A 21,582-nucleotide genomic window follows, 5' to 3' on the forward strand; every position below is an offset into this window, starting at 1 on the left:
AATACTGTTGAAAGAGATAGGCTTACAAGCCTATCTCTTTCAACAATATTGAGAATGGATATGGCACCAGCACCACTCAAATTACTGCCGTTTTATAAAGACGCACCGTACCGCTGGAAAAAGCTAAACCTTCACCATAATCTTGAGAGAACATCCGTTCCCAGAATACTTTCAGAACCGCTCTTCTACAATAAAAGAATAATAGACCCTGCAAATGATGATATTCTCTTTTTTCCTACATGGAACTGGGCAGGAATAAGAACCAGAGGCGACCTCCTGACACCAAGCCTTGAATGGAAAGGATCAGATTTGCCGATTAAAACCATAAATGCAAAGCAGAAACACAGACGTCTAAAATCAGCAATCACACAAGTCTTCCAGACATCACTACAACTAAAGGGATTGAAAATGTCACTGGATCCTCGCCTACACCAACCTTCGTCATCACATCACCAGAAGACACGGTACCTCTGTCTCCTGCACCCTCCAAAAATATCTATCAGCTGATCATGTCTCACCATACAACCACGATTTTCCTGTCATCTGCCTGCCAAACTGTCCCTGCACCCCTCTTCACTCGCCACAAGCCACCATCAAACTTTCAGTGGAACCTGCCATACAGGACGAAATGTTCCAAATCGGATGCAGACATCCAGTGGAGACTGTGGCACAACATCCTTCCCACCACAGTCAAGCTACAAATCTTCAAGTTATGCTCCTCAAACTACTGCCTCTTCTGCACCACTCCAGGTACCCTGGAACACATATACCTGGCATGCCCTGTGAACAAGGAACTTGTCAAAGACGCTTTGGATGCAGCAAAGCTTGCCTGCAACCATGCCCTCACTCCGGAGGACTACTGGTATCTGCTTCACTCTGAGCAGATAGCACACACCACCTGCAACTTCCTATTCATTGCGGCCAAGGCCGTCATTTACAACTTCTACTTGAAGCACACAAGAAGCAGTGGCGATGTGCCTCCATCACCGCAACATCTGAAGTGGAGCCTACGGAGGAAGTTGTAGAGCAGACTTCTACTCGAATTCCACTGCAAAAGACCAGAAACTGTGGATCATCTTAACAGTGAATGGAACAGTGGCAGTCACCTGTTCACCATCACCTTCAACGTGTGACACTTAATATGAGAATGATCCAATGCCAAGAAACTGTTTTCTTAATTCCTGAAATTGAAATGTTTGTATTTCATTCTAAAAAGTTTCTTTATTTTTCCTTTGTACATAGAATGTAAATAGTTGTTGTTGAAAATGTATCTACTGTTCATGTTTTAAATAAAAAAAAAAATAAAAATAAAATCTATCTATCTTTCTTTCTTTCTTTCCAGATATTTGGATGGATCTCCATCCAAGCAATCTCCTTCACATCGTATACCAACACTTCTGCAACTTCTGGCAGAATTCTTAATAGGCTTCTTCTTTTTTTTCCCTTTTTTTTTTTTTTTTTTTTTTTTTAGTTGCAAATAGTCCCTGTATTGTGTCCCGGAATAGTTTCATCATCAATTACAAATCTGTGATCTTTGATGGGACTTAGAGTTTTTGGGGAGGGACAGAGGGAATCCTGGGAGTATAGTAGGTGGGGACCACAGAGATGGAGTGTATCACAAGCAAGAAAACTCTCCATGCAAGAAATTCTTGAATGGAAAGCGCTAAGTGTGCAGAGGCCAATGTTATGTTGCAAGTATCCCATTCTCTGAAGCCAATTTTCTCTGAACAGCATTGTGTAATCAATGTAGATCTGTTTAGTAGTATTCCTGGTTCATTTGACCATGCAGGACAAATTCATAATGAATAGAGAGCTTTGAGTCAAAAAATATGATTAGAATGATCTTCAAATTTGATTGAGATTGCCTTGTTTTTTGGGCTTTGGAAAAGATGATGTCTTCCAATGAGAGAAACAGGCCTTTGTTTCTGGAATATACACATACACCTATTATTTGTCACCGGAAATGAGTGAAGAAACAGTGTGGTTCTGCAGCTCTTGAACTTTACATGCTATAATTCTCCGTGCTCAGTAATTGGAGGCATAAATTTGGCTGAAATGGTCACATTCACAAATTTTGTGTTAAAGTTCACTGACAATCACATAAGAAATACTAACTTCATTAGCAACTTTGTGTATAGTTAAATTTTGATTATTCCTAATCAGATCATGAATATAAGTGATTGAACCATTGTTTCTTGAAGTTGGAAGGTGGCTAGCGAGAATTACCTCACAGTCGACATCGCTGGACAGTGCAGTGTTGAGTCAGTTTGGTGTGACATAAGCACTGGGAGATCAAAATTGAGAGTAGGAGTGTGTTATAGGCCTAATGACTCTGATGAGTATAATAAAAACCTGTGCAGGGAAATATAGTGGGCCAGTAAATCAGAGAGTCATATAATGGGGGATTTTAATTTCCCAGATAGAGAGTGGAATTTGTGGGTTGGTCACTCACACACTAACAAGGCTTTTGTCGATTTATTAGACGACTATTTTCAACAACAACAAAAACATACTCTTGATATGATTATCAATAGTGATTCTTCATGCATTAAGAATTTGCAGATAAAGGAACGACTAAGTGGCAGTGATTACAGTGCGCTAAAGTGGGATTTACTCAAAGAGGTAACTACCATCAAGAGTAAAGGGAAGGGTTTTTGCTTTCGTAAAGGCGACTATGGAGGTCTGAGACAGTACTTAAATTCTATACGGTGGGACAAACTGATGATTTACAAACAGCAAATTCAAAATAGGAAGCATTCAAAGAATTAATCTTGGAAATTATTAAGCTTTACATACCAACTAAGAAATATTGTTCAAGGTTAGGCCTAAATGGATGTCAGATGAACTTAATGAGACTTGTGGCAGAGAAGAAAAATGCATGGGACACATATAAATTAAAAAGGTGACATGGAAGCCTATGATAGATATAAGCTGGTCTGTAACCAAGTAACAAAGGAGATTAGGTAGGCGAAAGCAGATTATGAGAAATCTTTGGCAAAGGACGCAAAGAAAAACAGCAAAGAGTTCTTTACCTGTGTAAACTCTAGAAGGAAGGGGATGAATCAGATTGGTCCACTGGATATCGATGGTTCAACTGTTGATGATCCTGCTCAGGTGGCTAACAAACTAAATGAGCATTTTGCATCTACATTCACATATGAGGAGTTATTCAGGGAGGGGAATACCATAGGTGAACTAAACTCTTGCAGTGAGCTAGATGATTTTGTAATAACTGAGAGCAAAGTGGATGAGAAATTGTTGAAGGTAAACATAAGAAAGACACCTGGGGTGGATGGGATCTATCCAGTTATATTAAAGGAGGCAGCAAAGGAAGTAAGAAAACCCTTAGCCATAATCATGAGAGCTTCCTTGGACTCGGGGTAGGTACCCATGGACTGGAGATGTGCAAATGTGACCCCAATTCCCAAAGCAGGATCAAAGGGTGACACAAGTCGCCCTTTGATCCTCCTTAGTTTAACTTATGTTCCAGGGAAATTAATGGAGGCACTGGTTAAAGAAGCACTGCAAGATCATCTAGATAAGACTTCGGTTATAGCTCAGACACAGCATGGGTTTGTTAAGGGGAAAGTCTTGTCTGATCAATTTGATTGGATACTATGTGATCACAAAGCAACTGGATGCAGGGAACAACTTGGATACCATATATTTGGATCTTAGAAAGGCTTTTGATACTGTTGCACATGGAAGACTACTACACAAATTGGAGCAGTGCAGCATTGGAGGCAAATTGCTGCTTTGGATAAACGGATGGTTGAGTGGGAGAAGACAGGGAGTGGTAATCAATGGACACTGCTCATCGAGGACTGATGTTATTAGTGGAGTCCTTCAGGGTTCAGTGTTGGGTCCATTATTGTTTTCTGTATTTATAAATGACATTGATGATGGTATATCAAGCTTAATGTCCAAGTTTGCAGACGATACGAAGGTTGGTAGGGTTGTCAATAACACTAATGACAGTATGCTCCTGCAACAGGATCTAAAAAAGTTGATCAGATAGACTGAGAGGTGGCAAATGAAGTTTCACATTGACAAATGTAAAGTACTACATATGGGAAGCAGTAACCCTAGGGTAACGTATCAACTCTGTGGTACAACACTGACAGTGGTAGAGAGGGAAAAGGATCTGGCGTAATTGTGCAGGCAGATATGAAGTTTTCAGAGCAGTGCAGACGGTCTGCAAGAGTAGCTCATAGTGTATTGTCAATGATATATAGGAATTTTTCTAGCAGGGATAAGGAGTTGATTATTCCCTTGTATAAGGCGATGGTCCGGCCACACCTTGAGTACTGTATACAGGTCTGGAGACCTCATTTATTTTAAGAATGAGTACAGAGAAGGGCAACAAGATTAGTGAATGGAACAAAGGGTTGCTCTTATGAAGAAAGGCTTAAATTTTGCAGATTACAGTGTTTCGAGACTAGGCACCTGCAAGGTGATCTGATTGAGGTGTATAAAGCTTTGAAGCTCAATGCTAATGGGATTCTCCTTCTTGCTCAGAATAATCACCTGAGAGGGCATAAATTCAAATTGAGGAAAGACAGTTGTAGGATAGATGTGCTGAAGTTTGCCTTTAGCCAGCGGGTAGTTGATTGGTGGAACAGACTTCCATCTATTGTTGTGGAAGTTGATAGCCTAAATAAATTTAAGGCTGAGCTGACAGGTATTTGGAATGAATGGAGCGGTGAAATCGGAGCATTTTTTTTTTTTTTTTTTAGGCTGATGCTGCATAAGCTTGCTTTCTTGCACCGTATGCCTCTACTAATGCTAATGCCAATGCAAACAAGCAACTCCCTTTAAAATTTGCAAACTACTGAAAAATCTTCAAATGACACATTATATCTTCTCTGAAAGCTTTTTTAAGATTTTGTGTCTTTCTATTATACTTTTCTCTAATTTTTAATAAAATTTGATGCAAATTTGCTGCTCAGTAAAATGACTGATTTTAATGTGCAATAGAACACATATAAGGCATAGCAATAAAGTTACAGGACTCATGATCATGCAATAAAAAAACACAAAGCGAAGGAGCACAAAAATGGTTTTATTTTTATCCAAAGTAATATCCACTGATTGAATGCACTTATTACACTGTATTGGAAAGAAATTATGTTCAATTCGGCAGATACGTTTTTCTTTGTCCTCAACATCCTGAAATCTCTTTCCTTTAGGTGCAGCTTTCACAATGGTGCTAAATCAAGAGAGTAGGGTGATGGGTGGTCTGTTCAATGCCATATCTGAACAGAAATGTCTTCACAACAAATGTGGACTTGGTGAGGGGGCAATGTCATGCAACAAGAACCAGCTGTCTTCCCTCGAAATTGTGGCCTCACCCAGGAAAGGCACTTCAATAGTCTTTGACGCACCTGTACATAGAAAGCAGCATTGTCTTTCACCTTCTAGTACAAATTCCTTGTGAAACATACCCTGTTTATAGTAAAAAAAAAGTATGATCAGCATCATCTTGATCCTGGATTTCTACAAATGAAACTATTTTGGACCTTGTTGATTATTTTGAAGTCCACTGATGAATGTACGGTATTTCAGTATGTCCCAGAGTTGCTTCATCTCTGCGTCATACTGAAAACACCCGAAACTCATCTGCAATGATAATACAGTACAGGAAATTAGGATTTCCTTGACAAGTCTGGATGAAGTCATTGCATGATTACACTCTTCATTGCTTCTGCTCATCCACAAAGCTATACAGCACAAATTTTGTATGACTTCTTTTCCTTAAATCTTCATTCAAAATTTGATAAATCATCTCTTTATTCATATGCCACTCATAGACCATAATTCCAAGATTCAAACAATGATCACTTGTCAAAATTTCCTGAACTTTTGCAACTCTGTCCTCATTTTGAGAGACTGATAGACACCCACATCTTGGGTCATCACGAACATCCTCACATCCATTTTTGAACCACTTATACCATTCAAAAACACTGGTCTGACTTAACGTTTCATCACCATAAACAGTTTTTAACATTTCACATCTTTCTGCTCCAGATTTTCACAGTTTAAAATTTGATTTCTGTTCACTGCTCCATTGTGAAATCATTATATCAGAATGTTAACAGTACTAATGAAACTGATTGCTACTTGCAACCTGTCAGCCTACTGGACAATCTCTTCAACACCATCTATTGGAGGAAGTTTGAACTACAGCATAACACATTCATTTATTTTAAAACTCATCCAACATGCTCACAACATCAGTCCAGGAATTTTATGTCACACTTTGTAAAACTCTTTTATTAAAAGCACAGTAATTCAAACTGACTGCAAGTAAATGGGAAATTCATGTGTTAATATCTCTAGGTAAAGGGGCTTGAATCTTGTGAATATGGGTTTGGCACCCCCAAGGGTCCTGAGCTGGATATCATCATTCTTCTCTTTCTTAGTGATTCCTTTCTACTTCTGATTCTCTCTCTCTCTCTCTCTCTCTCTCTCTCGGGGTAACTGGGGAATTTTTTTTGGCTGGTGCACATAAGCCTCAGGCTTCTTTCTCTTTTTTTTTTTTTTTTTTTTTATGTAGACCCCCAAACACGAGAGGTATTAGAAGCTATAGTACTTAGTACGTGCTTGGGGGTGGAGGTTGGGAAGACGAAAGAAGATATTTGTTGACATTGGACTTCAACTTCTGTAGACTATAATTTTCAGGAAATATGTATGAAGGAAGGTTGTTCCAGAAAACGTCAGTTGAATGAATAAACGAGGAAGATGAAAAGTTGGTTCTGTGAGTTTGAAGTGTAAATGGATGGTGGCTGGTGGTGGTACATGTTCAGATTGTTTTGAAATGAAAGCGGGAATTATAAAAGCCAATTCAGAAGAACAGTGCCCATGGAAATATCTGTAGAAGAGGCATGCAGCAGAAACACTACGTCTATGAGACAGCGAGTGGCGAGACTCTGTTAGCGATGAATCATTAATTAACCTAACTGATCTCTTCTGAATGGAATCAAGAAGCTTGAGAGAGAGAGAGGTTTTGGGGGCTCCACCACAGATGTGGGAACAATATTCCATAATAGGGTGGATTTGCGATCTGTACAGAGTGAGCAGCTGTTTGGAAGAAAAGTAACGAGAAGAGCGAAAGAGAAAACCAAGTTTTTTAGATGCAGAGGAAGCAATATTTGTAATGTGCTTGTGCCAAGAGAGAGAGAGAGAGAGAGAGAGGGAGATTAGAAGTCAGAGTAATCCCCAAAGGAGATATATCATTTTACCTAGAAATCAGAGTGTCACCAAAGATAAGCATAGGAGCAGACGAATCTTTTTTGCGAGATATAAGACAAGGCTGAGAAGGACTGAAATCAACTAAGTTGTCTTTGCCCCACTGGAGAATTACATGGAGATTGGCATTTAAGGAATTGGTAGCAGATTTTCGAGAAGTTGAAGCTGATTGAGCAGGGCAAGGTTTCTCAAAATGGAAAGTGGAATGCAATGTGCTATCATCGGCAAAACTATGGATAGGATTTTCAGTCAATGGAAGAACGTCATTAATATACAAGAGGAAAAGAGTGGGGGAAAGAACTGAACCTTGGGGGACACCAGCATTGGTGGAGAAGTTAGAAGACTGAGAGCCATCTACCATCACCCTCAATGAGCAATCAGAGAGAAAACTGGATAACCAATTGCAAATAACAGTTGGCAAACCATAAGATGGAAGCTTGTTTAGAAGACCTTTATGCCAAACACGATCGAAAGCCTTTGAGATGTCTAGAGCATGTACTTGTGTTTCACTGAACGTTTCCATTGAATCTAGGTAGTTTAAGAGTTGGAGGTTAATTGATTTCTCCATTACTTTAGAAAGAGTAGAAGTAATTGCAATGGGATGATAATTGGATGGGAGGGATTTGTCACCCTTTTTTTAGGAACTGCTGGATATGAGCAAATTTCCAAGCAGAAGGAAAAACACCTTTGGAACAAGAAAGTGAAAAATGGCGGCAAAGAACAGGAGTCAGTTCAGGAGCACAGGTTTTCAGAACAAGTGGAGAAATACCATCAGGACCAGGAACTTTCTTAGCATTAAGATTCGTCAAAATCCTTCTGACATCCTTTTGACGGAAGACCACAGGAGGCATTGAATGGAGCATGTTGGGAATGGTGGGAGGTGTTTTATCAAGATCATTAATACATGATTTGGAAGAAAAATGGAATGCTAGCAGGTCAGCTTTATCCTTGGCTGAAGTGAAAACAGAACCAGCTGGTTTGGACAGAGGTTGGAGCAGAGATTGGCAAAAGTTGCGGTCAATAGCTTTGGCAAGAGACCAGAATGCTCGGCTACCATTAGGGCAAGAAGCAAGTTTTCTACTCTTAGCCTGTTCAAACTCTAGTTTGGACTGATTAATAACTGCTTTACAATTGTTGCGAGCTTTGGTGTAGGCAGAAAATGAAACTGAAGAATCAGAAACTAGCCAATTACGATATGCAACGTTCTTCACTTGAACAGCCTTAGCACATTTATTCGAAAACCAAGGTTTAGATAAAGGACGAGATTTTAAAGTGTAGTGTGGGATAAAGGATTCCATTCCTGCAAGAATAATTTCACCGACACGATCTGAGCATACGTTGACATCAGAAGTTTTGAAACAGTAATCCGACCAAGGAAAAGAAGAAAAGAAACCTCGCAGGTAATCCAATTTTGCTTTCTTGTAAGCCAAACAATACGGGGTGGGGAATAGCCATGAGATAAAGGCTCCATTGAAGAAGAGACAATCACCAAGTTGTGATCTGAGGTGCCTAAAGGACCTCTCACTTCAACAGTGTACTTAGAAGGGTTGTTTGTGAGAAAAAGATCAAGCGGGTTGGCTGTACAGTTAGGATTGTCCGGTATTCTTGTGGGTAAATGAACAATCTTGTCAAGGTCATTAATAATTGCAAAAGCCTCAGCATCTTGACCAGCTGGGTTGGTGTGACTAGAAAACGGAAGCCAGCTGGAGATTTGAACATTAAAATCACCAAGGAAAATTGCCTCACTGTTAGGAAATTTGGACTGGAGAAAGTCAAGTTGCAAAGAGAGGAAGTCAAAGAGCTCCAAGTAATTAGTGGAGTTGTTGGAGAACGGTAGAGACAACAGATGAATTTGACCCAATAAGGTAGAGAGATTTTAACCCAGAGAAGATAGAAAAGAGGAGATTCCAAATTACCAAGTCTTTGACAGGGAATATCAGAATGGACATATGCACAAGTACCACCTTTGTGGCGAAAGGAATCATACAGAAAATAATTTGGGCAACTGAGATGAGCAGTAGTTGAATCAACTAATAACTGAGATTCTGTCAGAAAAAGTACATGGGGTTTAGCAGAATGCAAGTGGAAATGGACATCGTTGAGATTATAATTGAGACCACGTATATTTGTGAAATAAATTAGGAAGTGTTTTGGAGGTTTAGATCTTTTAGCAGATAAGCTTGCTCTATTAGTTTGACAATTCATGGTGTTTCAATAGTAAGAAAAAGTGGGTGGGACATGCTGCATGAAGTAATGAAATTTTTGGATATGGCATACACATGGTAAGAATATACCCAGATCCTTGACATAACGGGGCCTCGACAACGTCCCCTGCATTCACACTATTCGGACTCCCTCCAGTCACTATCTGGCAGAGTAGAGGTAGGAAGATTATACACTAGCTGATCCAGAAGCCTCCTAGAGAGTTACCAATAGGTTCATTCCGGTATACTAACCAGCGGCCTGCCAACACCATTTTAGAGCTGTACCCTCAGAATGTAAGGAATACTGAATCTCACCACGATGTTCATCCTAACCTCAAAAGTCCTCAATCTTACTGCATGATGGAAGAAATGGGGAAGGGTTAACCAGAACTTAGCTCTGGAGACTAAACATGGGTTCCACCACTTGAAGCCTCAAATAAGTAAATTGATGGTATTTGATGAGGCGGTTGATGGGAGTCATCTACCACCTAGTATTGCCTGGTAACACAGAGGTGCAGCATTCCTCCATGGGCGCCGCACCTTGACCCCTGCTTATGTTGGTTCACACCTGGGTGCTCACCCACCATGTACTTGTGCATGGAGGTTATACTCAGGATTACTAACAGTCCCACCATTGTGAAGGTGCAAGCAGAAGATTTGGTTGTCACAGATCACTCAGACTACACTGAAATTGGGTCCACTACTTGAGTGTCACCCGAATATCAGTTCCATCAGTGTTTTAGGAAGTGTTTTCCATCAGTGTTTTAGCAAGTACAGCTTGTCTGGCATATCTGAGAGAATGTCTGTGACAATCTCCTTGCACCATATGGCTAATAATAATAAGTTACATATGTTACCAAACATGTTGCAACAAGTCACAACTTACTATGACTCACAGTTTCAACATACAAAGTTAGTCCATTACCGTTTTTGATCACACCTCCTACAATACCATAAACAGATTTTGAAATTCAGTTTAAACCCATGTTTTCACTTCACTGCTTATTTAGAAAATAGTTCTGTGAAGAAGAAGAACTGAATATTTTTGAATGGTTACACCAGGTAAAGTAGAATAATTTCTGGTTTAATGTAAATGTACAGTGTACAGGCCAACAAAATTTATACTAAATTGGGAATAGTATACATGTATTGGCATTAGCCATATGTGCAAGGAAACACTGGAGACCTTTGCTGCATCAGCCAAAACACACACACACACACACACACACACACACACACACACACACACACACACACACACACACACACACACACACACACACACACACACACACACACACACAAACACACACACACACACACACACACACACACACAAACAGTTCCCGCTTTAGAAGTTTTCGCCTTCCGAGTTTCCAGGTTTGCGAGTTCTTTTTTTCAAAACATCAACAAAATCGAATATATGATCATTAATTGCAATAAATAAATACTGCTAAATATTCATAAATATCATTTCAAACCATACACCTAACTACACAATACTGCTGTTCATCACATTGGCATACTTCTGCACATACGTTTGTTTGTTCACGCAGAGATAAGGAGGGAGATCCAACTCTTAAAGAATTTTGGAAAGAATTCCATATTTTAGATGCAATCAAAACAATAAAATGAGCCCAGAGTCGGACTGGCCATAAGACTTACCAGGGAAACCTCGATGGGCCGGAGGCCGGTGTGATTTTGGCCATAAACACTAGTATGAGGCTGCTATAAGTTTTCCCCAGTAAGAATATTTGACCCAGTCCACCTCTGAAAGAGCCTGGGACAAAAGTACAGAGAAGAACATGAAGGGTGTTTTGAATAATCTTTCCTCAGTTCATTGATAATTTTGAAGGATTTTAAGAACAAGCAGAGATGGTACAAAGTGAAACAGAAGTGGTCGTTAATATTGCTAAACAATTGCAACTTGAGGTTTCTACAACTTATGTCACTGATCTGCTTCAAGCACACAATGGAGAGCTCACAAAGGACGACTTCCTTAAAATCGAAAAATGTGATGACGCTGAGGAAGAAGATTTAACAGCTGCAACTTCGTTACTTCACTCTCAAAGGCTTGATGAAGCTTTTCAACACAGAAAAAGCAATTGAGGTTTTCGGGTCACAAGATTCAAATTTCGAGTGCACTAGAAAAGCTGCTACAGATTTGAAAAATGGTTATGCATGCTATGGTGAAATCTATAAAGAAAAGAGAAGACTGTCTTGACGACTCTTGAAACATTTCCGAAGAAGATGATAATCCCTTGTGCTTCCAATAAACCAGCAAGTGCCAAGCCAACACTAAATGTTGAACCATCAACGAGTCTGCATACAGCTGATGGTGATGAAGCGTAAACATTCTTCAACATTTCTATGACATAAATAATTTCTTTTTTATTATAATTTCATTGATTTTAAATGATATGTTTTCATTTCTTTGGATAAATAAATCATTGTTTAAGCTAAACTATTGTTTTGTTCACCTTTATTTAACATTACTATGGTAAAATTTCATTGTTGAGAACGTAACCCCTGTTTTTAACATTACGTCTATGGGATATAAATTTCAGCTTTACGAGTGCGTGTTAGGAACGAATTAACTTGTAAAGTCAAGAACTACCTGTATATAAAATTAATATAAATATGAAAAGAAATAAACTACTTATCTGAATCTTTCCTCACATATCCTATACCTATCTCTCTGACTTTTGAATCTCCCCAAACTGACAACCTCAACCACCTATGAAGGCAACTTAAGTTAATCCAGTAATCAGCAACTCACTGGCTGAAAAAAAACTTCCTGTAATTAATCTAAACCTCCTCTCCCATAATTTTAATTTATGGCTCCTAGTTCTGGAATCACATATGCCAATGAAAATTTTGCCCTCATTGCTGCACTTTCTTCTTTCAGAGCCTTATACACCTTAATCAGGTTTCCTCTAAAGTGCCAATTATCAAGCTCTGCAATTCCGTATTCAAAGTGTTTTTTTCATAGGGGCATCCTTTTGCTCATCCCACCAGACACATTGTCTCTCTTTGGGCCCTTTCAAGAAGCTTGATGTTTTTTTGTTTTTTTTTAAAGTGCAGTCTCCATCCTTGATGGATACATATGATTGATAAATTATCAATTTGATACCATGGGCCTTCCTTTTAACCTGTCTACACTGCTTGAAGAATTCTATCTGGCCATATCAAAACTACCAAATCACTTTCTTCCTCTAATAGTTTTAATTCAATCCTAACAAGTGTAAAAGTTATTTTAGTGTTGCTATTCCACAAGCAACAGACGTTGCATTTTGCTGCATTAAAACATAGCTGTCGCTTTTCTCACCAATGAAGGCTATCTAAGTCATCCTAAAGAAGCATTACTTGGTGCTGATCATTAACTGCTGTATCGATTGTGACATCATCTGAAAATTAAATCTTATATCCCTTTGTTGAAGTCATTTAAGAAAATCAAACAAACATTGGTCTCAGTACTGGTCCTTGGAGAATCCCACATCTTACATTAGTCCAATCTGTAAAGTGACCATTAATCACAACCCTCTGCCTCCTGCTATGCAAACACCCTACAGTCCATCTTACCAGTGATTCTACAATGTTCCAGATTATATAGTAAGCACTCTCATGCAGGACTAGGTCAAATGCTTTACCGAAATCTAAGTAAACAATGTTGAAATTATTTTCTACATCCATTCATGAATGACTATCAAAACAGTTAACCAGTTTGATTAAACATGCTTTTCCCTTTAAAAAACCATGCTGTTTCTTTCAGAATTCTATTTCCATTTAAATAATCCTGAACTGTACCCTTAATCATTGTTTCCATGATTATTCCTATCACTGCAGTGTGACTGACCGGTCTGTACATAAAGGCAGTTCTAAGAGCAAAGTGGATAATACTTCATCCTTAAAAACTGCCTTTATGTTTTAGCAATATATTGGTACATCTCCAGTCCAAGGGAATTTCTCCCTAGTCCAGTGATGCCATCATAATTAACCTTGATGGTTCCATGGGTAGGTGCCATCACCACCAGGAAACTTACTTGCATTTAGGCTTGAAAATTTTTTTTGAATAAATAATATTCTGAAATTTCAAAATCACTAAAAATTTTACGCTTCCCAGGTTCCCCTACACAGTTTCTCGCTCTGAAGGGTCTTTCAACTGTAGATTTTGATACAAAGTACTTGTTCAGTTTGTCTGCAACGTCAGTCGCATTTCTTAAGACCTTCCTGCACCCATTACACAAGGGTCTGATCTCATTTGTTTTTCTCTTCTTTATATTTACATATGAAAAAAACTATTTGTCTCCAATCTCTGCTCTCTCAGCCAGTGATTTCTCATAATTTGTCTTTCCCAGCCTAACTTTTTTTTGGTACGATTAGAATCAACTTGTAGTTGTTACAGGCTTCAGTACTTTTTATCATTCTGCATCTTTCCCATGCCATCTTGTTCTACTCAAGTATATATGCATTCATAGCTTCTATGACCATAATTTTAAAATTATACCATATTCTAATGTAGTTTATGTTCAGTGTGCTATCCCACCAGTTGATAGAGACCATGGAATACCTTAAGCTATTGTAATCTCCTTTCCTGAAACTAAAACCCATTCTTTACCTTTAACAACTGCTACCCCCCTCTCTCTCTCTCTCTCTCTCTCTCACTCTCTCTCTCTCTCTCTCTCTCTCTCTCTCTCTCTCTCTCTCTCTCTCTCCTCTCATCATCTAACTTAGAGCTCCATGATCACTTATGCTAATGATTTCTGTACTGTTAGCTCTATGTTGGCCCTACAAAGTGGAACAAGTAGTAGTGGAACACAGGAACTAGTAGTTGTTGGTGACTCTATTGTCAGGAAATGGGAAACATGCTTTGTAAAAAGGATAGGTGGAACAGGACCAGGGTATGTCTGCCAGGGGCAAAGGTAGATGACGTTGGAGAGCAGATATCATCTTTTAGGGGCACAAAAGGTGATATAGTTGTACACGTTGGCACTAATGATATTAAGAGTAGGAGACCGGCAGAATTACTTAACAAGTACAGGTCGCTGATGAAAAAAAGCCGTGAATTAGGGTTGAATTTGAAAGTGTCTGTAATTCTGCACAGACACGATAGGAGGGAGTATATAATGAGAGCCTTGTCGATCAATTCGGCCCTGGAAAGATTGTGCAAGGCTCAAGGGATAGAATTTTTTTCAGCCTGGACTGTACTTGTTAACAGGAGAGACTGCTTCTACAGAGATGGGATACACTTAAATAGAAAGGGTGCAAGAATATTTGCTGATGCTATCGAGGCAGTGTTGGGTGGGTCGGAAAACTGATAGCTTGGGGGGGGATACAAGGACTAATAGTTTAACAGTAGCCGTAGGCAGAGGTGAAGGTGATTCTTGCACAACTTCTATTAGAATAAGTGGCGACCTGGAGCGAGGGGTGTTGGGGGTTTCAGGGACGGATGGCAGTCATCGTGAAACAGGTGGGTATATGGGATGTGTTAGAGTAACTAAGAATAAGAATAGGTGCATGTATACTTGCATGTATACCAATGCTAGAAGTATAGTAAATACATTTGATGAATTTGAAGTGTTGGTCAAGACATCAAAGGCGGATATTGTTGGGATATCGGAGACGTGGTGTCACACAGATATAAGGAATGCCGAACTGGAATTTGGGGAATGCAATGTGTACAGAAAGGATAGGCAGGATAGGAAGGGAGGAGGTGTTATGCTGTTAATAAAGAAAAACATAAAATCAAAAGAAGTGCATCCAGTTGATATAGATGAACAGTGCACTGTTGAGTCAGTTTGGTGTGGCATAAGCACTGCGAAAGCAGTAGGAGTGTGTTATAGGCCTAATGACTTGAATGAGTACAATAAACAATTGTATAGAGAAATAGAGTGGGCTAGTAAATCGGAATGTCTTATAATGGGGGATTTTAACTTCCCAGATATTGACTGGAACTTGTGGGTTTGGCACTCACACACTAGTCAGATATTTGTGGATTTATTGGATGATTGTTTTCTGCAGCAGCATGTTTGAGAGGCAACCAGAGAAAGTAATACTCTTGATCTGGTTATCAGCAGTGATCATTCATGTATTAGGAATTTGCAGATAAAAGAACCAGTAGGTGGCAGTGATCACAGTGTACTGACGTGGTATTTACTTAAAGATTTAATTACCATCAGGGATAAAGGAAAGGGTTTTTGCTTCCGTAAAAGTGAGTACAGTGGTCTGCGACAGTTTTTAAATTCTGTACAGTGGGATCAACTGACGATGTTACCAATAGTACATTCTAAGTGGGAAGCATTCAAGGAATTAATCGTGGAAGTTACTAAAAGTTTCATACCTATTAAGAAATATTGTTCAAGGTTTAGGCCAAAATGGTTGTCAAATGAACTAATGAGACTCGTAACAGAGAAGAAAATGCATGGGATGCATATAAATTATCAAGCGACTCAGAAGCCTATGGCAGATACAAGTTAATCTGTAATCTGGTCACAAAGGAGGTTCGGCAGGCGAAAGCAGATTACAAGAAATCCTTGGCAAAAGATGCTAAGAAAAACAGCAAGGATTTCTTTACTTATATAAACTCTAAAAGGAAGGCGATGAATCTGATTGGTCCACTTGACATCGATGGTTCGACTGTTGATGATCCTGCTCAGATAGCAAACAAACTGATGAGTATTTTGCATCTACATTCACACGTGAGGAATTATTAAGGTTTGAAAATGGCAGAAGGTTATCAAATTGTAGCAGGATATTTAATGATTTTGTAATAACTGAGAGCAAAGTGGAAGAGAAATTGTTGAAGTTAAACGTAAGAAAAGCACTTGGGGTGGATGGGATCTATCCAGTTATATTAAAGGAGGCGGCAAAGCAACTAAGCAAACCCTTAGCCATAATTATGAGAGCATCCTTGGACTCAGGGGAGGTTCCCACAGACTGGAGATGTGAAAATGTATCTCCAATTCACAAAGGGGAATCGAACGGTGACACAAGTAATTACAGAACAGTTAGTTTAACTTCTGTTCCGGGTAAAATAATGGAGTCGTTGGTTAAAGATGCATTGCAGGATCATCTAGACAGGACTGCAGCAATAATTCAGACACAGCATGGGTTTGTTAAGGGAAAGTCTTGTCTGACAAATTTGATAGGATATTATGATGTGGTTACAAAGGAACTGGATGCAAAAAATAATTATGATATCATATATTTGGATTTTAGGAAAGCTTTTGACACTGTTGCGCATGGAAGACTATTGTACAATTGGAGCAGAATGGTATTAAGGGTAAGTTACTACAATGGATAAATGGATGGTTAAGTGCAAGAAGACAGAGGGTGGTAATCAATGGGTGCTGCTATTCTTCGACTAATGTTATTAGTGGAGTCCCACAGGGTTCGGTGTTAGGTCCACTGTTGTTTTGTATATTTATCAATGATATTGATGAAGGTATATCAGGCTTAATGTCGAAGTTTGCAGATGATACAAAGGTTGGCAGGGTTGTTAATGACAGTAATGGCAGTGTGCTACTGCAACAGGATCTGGATAATTTGGGCAGATGGGCTAAGAAGTGGTAACTGAAGTTTAACCTTGACAAATGCAAAGTACTGAATACGAGTAGAAGTAACCCCAGAGAAATGTACCAACTGTGTGGTACTACACTTAAGGTGATAGAAAATGAAAAAGACCTGGGAGTAATTGTGCAGGCAGATATGAAGTTATCTGAACAATGCAGACAGGCTGCCAGGGCTGGTCATGAGGTTTTGTCAATGATATATAGGAATTTTGCTAGCAGGGAAAAGGAGGTGATTATCCCTCTGTATAAGGCAATGGTCAGGCCACGCCTTGAGTACTGCGTACAGGTCTGGAGGCCTCATTTTAGGAAGGATGTAGATTTACTTGAGCATGTACAGAGAAGGGCAACAAGATTGGTGAGGGGAATGAAGGGATCCTCTTATCAAGAGAGGCTTAAGTTCTGCAAATTGCAGTGGCTGGAGACTAGGCACCTGCGCGGTGATCTGATTGAGGTGTATAAGGCCTTGAATGGGTTCAGCACGCTGAATTCTGATGGGATCCTTCCACTTGTTCAGATTATGAACCTAAGGGGGCATAAATTCAAATTACGAAAGGACAGATGTAGAATAGATGTGCGGAAATTTGCCTTTAGCCAGCGGGTGGTTAATTGCTGGAACAAACTTCCATCTGTCGTTGTGGAAGTTGATAGGTTGAATAAATTTAAGGAGGAACTGGACAGGCATTTGGAGGGAATGTTTTTTTTTTTGGCTGATGCTGCATAAGCTCACATTTGCTTTCTTGCATCAAATGCCACTACTACTACTACTACTACTACTACTAAATAATATTGCAAAATTGAGAGATGAGTTTTAAATTGCATTTTTCAAGACATCAAATCAAGCTTTGTGAAATGAAATTTTCCACATTCAATGCACCATTTAATTTTGATGTTTGAAAAAGCAGATTAAGAAGATGAACAAGAAGATGAAAGCTTATGAACAAGTGGCTCAATGAACTGCAATGTGATTCAGTTCTAAGATAAAAGTTTGAAACAGTGGACTGTCAAACTTATATTATTCCTACTTTATCTGCAGAACAATTCCCAAAGAAAGTTCAATTTTCAGTTATAATAAATGCAACAATTAAAAGTACACATTTATACAATTAGCTTTTTTCATTTATGAAGAGAAACAAGACACCGAAATCACAACTTACAAATACACGTCATCAGTAGGCATCAGATTACATGCTTTTGTATATCTGCATATATATAATACATATTGTAGCTCTTTTTAATTCTTAGTGCATATAAATACATATAACACATAACATGAGTATTACTAGCAACACTGCATATTTCATTAATTTTATTAGTTTTCAGGCATTAAATTTTAAACATCACAACATTACAATAAAAGTTCTGGGAAAAGTTTCAGTTAGCATGGAAAAACATATCAAGGGGTATTTCAATTTAATTCTCATGTTATAAATAATACTGTATGAAAGTATATATCCTTTGAATGTGTAATATAAAGTTCAGTTTTACTTAAAAAAAAAAAAAAAATTATAGAATAGGCAACTGAGCATTGGTTCAAAATACCAAAAATCAAATCCGCTTCTCAACTTATGGAATCATGGAACACTATTCATGGAAAAGAGTACACTAAACGATGGCAATAATTTTTTTTGCATTGTTTGTGAAACAAATGCTCCATGAAGGGGAACAAACTCCAGATCAACAATATGTGAAAAGACATCGCATGTTGTGGACAAAAAAAAAAAAAAAGAAAAGAAAGAAAAAATTGCCAGATCAGTCGCCAAAACATGTTTGGTGACTGATGTGGCAAACCATATGCCTTTTTTTTGGCATCTTTTTTGCCAAACCATGTACCTCAAGGGAAGAGAAAAGTGATTTTTCAAACCTTGGTTCAGCAATATCCCTTTCGATAAGTTACGTAAACCAGAATTCTAATGATTTTTGAAAACATATTGGAAAAATCACATCCCAGATGAATCTACCTTGAGGAAGATTTATATTAATGACATTCATGATGACATTATTCATGAAATTTGTCAAGATATTGAAGAAAATTTCATCTAGATAAGCAAGCAAGCATATGCAATTTCATCCATGCAATTATTAGGGCCAGACAGAGAATCAACCCACGGGGGGGGGGGGAAGTCTCGTTTTATCATTTATGGATCGTGCTCCATAAATGATAAAAGCAGCTTTTGCATTACAAGTTTTCTTTCTAAACTTAATCCACATTACTTAGTTAGTAGCCCATGGATTACAGAGGCTTGCTTCACCAAAATTTAGGACAATTTTGATTATCCAGCATGCATTGCATTATGTCAAAAAATTTGAAGACAGTTCCTTCCAATTCTTTGGTTGGAAAACATTTAATGTTTGTCAAGACTCATTCTGCTTGGTTACCTAATTTTAATACCGGATATGCGAGTGCAGTCAACCAGGGAACATAACACTACTACATATGGCTGCAGCATGCTACTGCCCGTCTGCCAGCACAGTATTTAAGATAATTCCAGGTAAAAGTATACTTATTCTAAAACTCTTCATTCAACAGTCTGTTACTTTAAAATATTGAATATAAATAAATTATAATATATAATAAATGTAACAAATGTAATGTAATAAACGTAATAAATGCAAAAAAGTTATCGCATGTTTTTCCCATTTTTAGCACATATTATCTGATGTTTAGTTATCAGTAATGAAAGTCATCATGGCCTGCCATAGCCGAGTGGTTAAGAGCAAGAGCATAGTAGCATACACTCTTTGTGTGGACCAGGCTTTCAGCCCGTGACTGCTAAATATGAAAATGATTGTATTGAATGATTTACTGTAGACTCCTTTCACCTGGTGATCATTAGCATTAGCAGTAGTAGAGACATAGGATGCAAGAAAGCAAGCTTATAAAGCATCAGAAAAAAAAAAAAAAAAAAAAAAACTTTCCCCCATTCACTCCAAAAAAACCCTTCACATTTCACCCATCCATTCACTCCAAATGTTTGTCTTGAATTTATTTAAGCTGTCAACTCATCATTCACATTTAATTTCATCTCATAAAAACTGCTGCTCTAAAATTTAAGGTCATGATTCCACAAGCATTTCAACCACACCGATTGAATCAAAACAGCTCAACTGAACAATATAATATTTATATTTAAAGGTATTAAATGCACTATGTTTTTTCTCAAGTAGCATTTTATAAGTTTTACTGCAGATAATGGTCATCACCAAATTAATCTAGTAACACTCAGTAAACAATTCAAAGGGTTACAAAATCTTTTATTTGAATGACACCCAAAATATCTAAAATGTCCTGAAGATATGTGTATCGTTCAGCACCCTAGGCCAAGGTTAGACTTACTAATGATTTCAGAAACGTATACGGAGATGCAGTAGTTGAATCATTCCCATGCAATCTTATAGTATATCACAGCAGTTTGGGGCTGATGCTGTTGTTAAGGTTTTTAAGAGCAACAGCAACTTAGACCATATTGTTCTGTTGTATAATGACTGTACAAATGTATGCTCACGGCCAATTTACAAGTAGAGAAAGCTGAAAAACATGGAATAATTCACAGGGAAACCCTTCTCCTTCCACCTGAGATCTGTTTACTACAACTTCAATTGAAGAGAAATTCTTTAGAAATTGCTCCAGTCATCAATGGGTCTCAAATCCAGACCTCTCCAAATGCCTGACACATGACTGAACTACTGTACTGTCACAAAGGGCTCAGTGAAGGGCAAATGAGAACTAATTCTAGGAGTTAAAAGGTATATGTGAATTATTTTTTGGCAGTGGAAGTTTTACTTTCATATGCAACTTAGCTGTTCACTTAAAACATATGTTTGCTAATGATTCACCAGCTGATAAGAATCCAATACACTTGAATGCCATTATCCTGATAGTACCTCAGATTTTTAAATGTATAGCAGTCCAACTATTCTTGTGATGCTATTACAATTAAAAACAATATTAGTAACTTAAAAAGAACTGTTGATAATAGTATTTGTATCTAAATTTGTAATAAGCTCAACCTTTAAGCGCAAAACTTAGCCTTGGTCCGCAGTAGGGGCAAAGATCTCCACATGTTCAAAATCTCATGCAGAAAAGCATATAAATTTTATTGAAAAATAAATTTTTTGAAGAATAATTTTAGTGAAGAAAAATAATGAGAGGAGCCCCTGAATTTGATATACAGAACTTCAAGTGCTCTTAAAACTTGCAGGTATTTAAGACTTATAAAGAATACTTTATTAAGTCTTAAAGAACTACTTTAAGGCTTAGTAAAGTATGGCAGGTGTTTGTAAGTCATGACATAAAAAAAAACACCTCCCTACAAAATCTCTGTGATGCTCTTAATTTTATGAAGAAGCCTACATTTACTACAACATACACTGATCTCATATTGCAAAGCATATTACTATGAATTGCCTTGAAATTGCACTTCAAATAAAAAGAGTGCTTCCAAATGAAAAGTATGTTGTTATTTATTTAAGATGCATGCTATTAACAATGTAGCTATTTCAATGCTAATTGATGCCTAATCAATGGGCGAGCACAGTCTGTGAAGACCTGATAATCT

General features: G+C 38.1%; 1 protein-coding gene across 2 annotated transcripts in view; it reads right to left on the reverse strand.

Moving 5' to 3' along the window:
• The window catches only part of LOC150091211 (hemocytin-like), a 1,750,539-nt gene that overhangs the window by 1,556,209 nt on the left and 172,748 nt on the right, over positions 1 to 21,582 (reverse strand). The window lies entirely within an intron of this gene.

Source organism: Mastigoproctus giganteus, chromosome 1, assembly GCF_048544385.1.
Source record: "Mastigoproctus giganteus isolate SK-2022 chromosome 1, ASM4854438v1, whole genome shotgun sequence".
Taxonomy (NCBI): Eukaryota; Metazoa; Arthropoda; class Arachnida; order Uropygi; family Thelyphonidae; genus Mastigoproctus; species Mastigoproctus giganteus.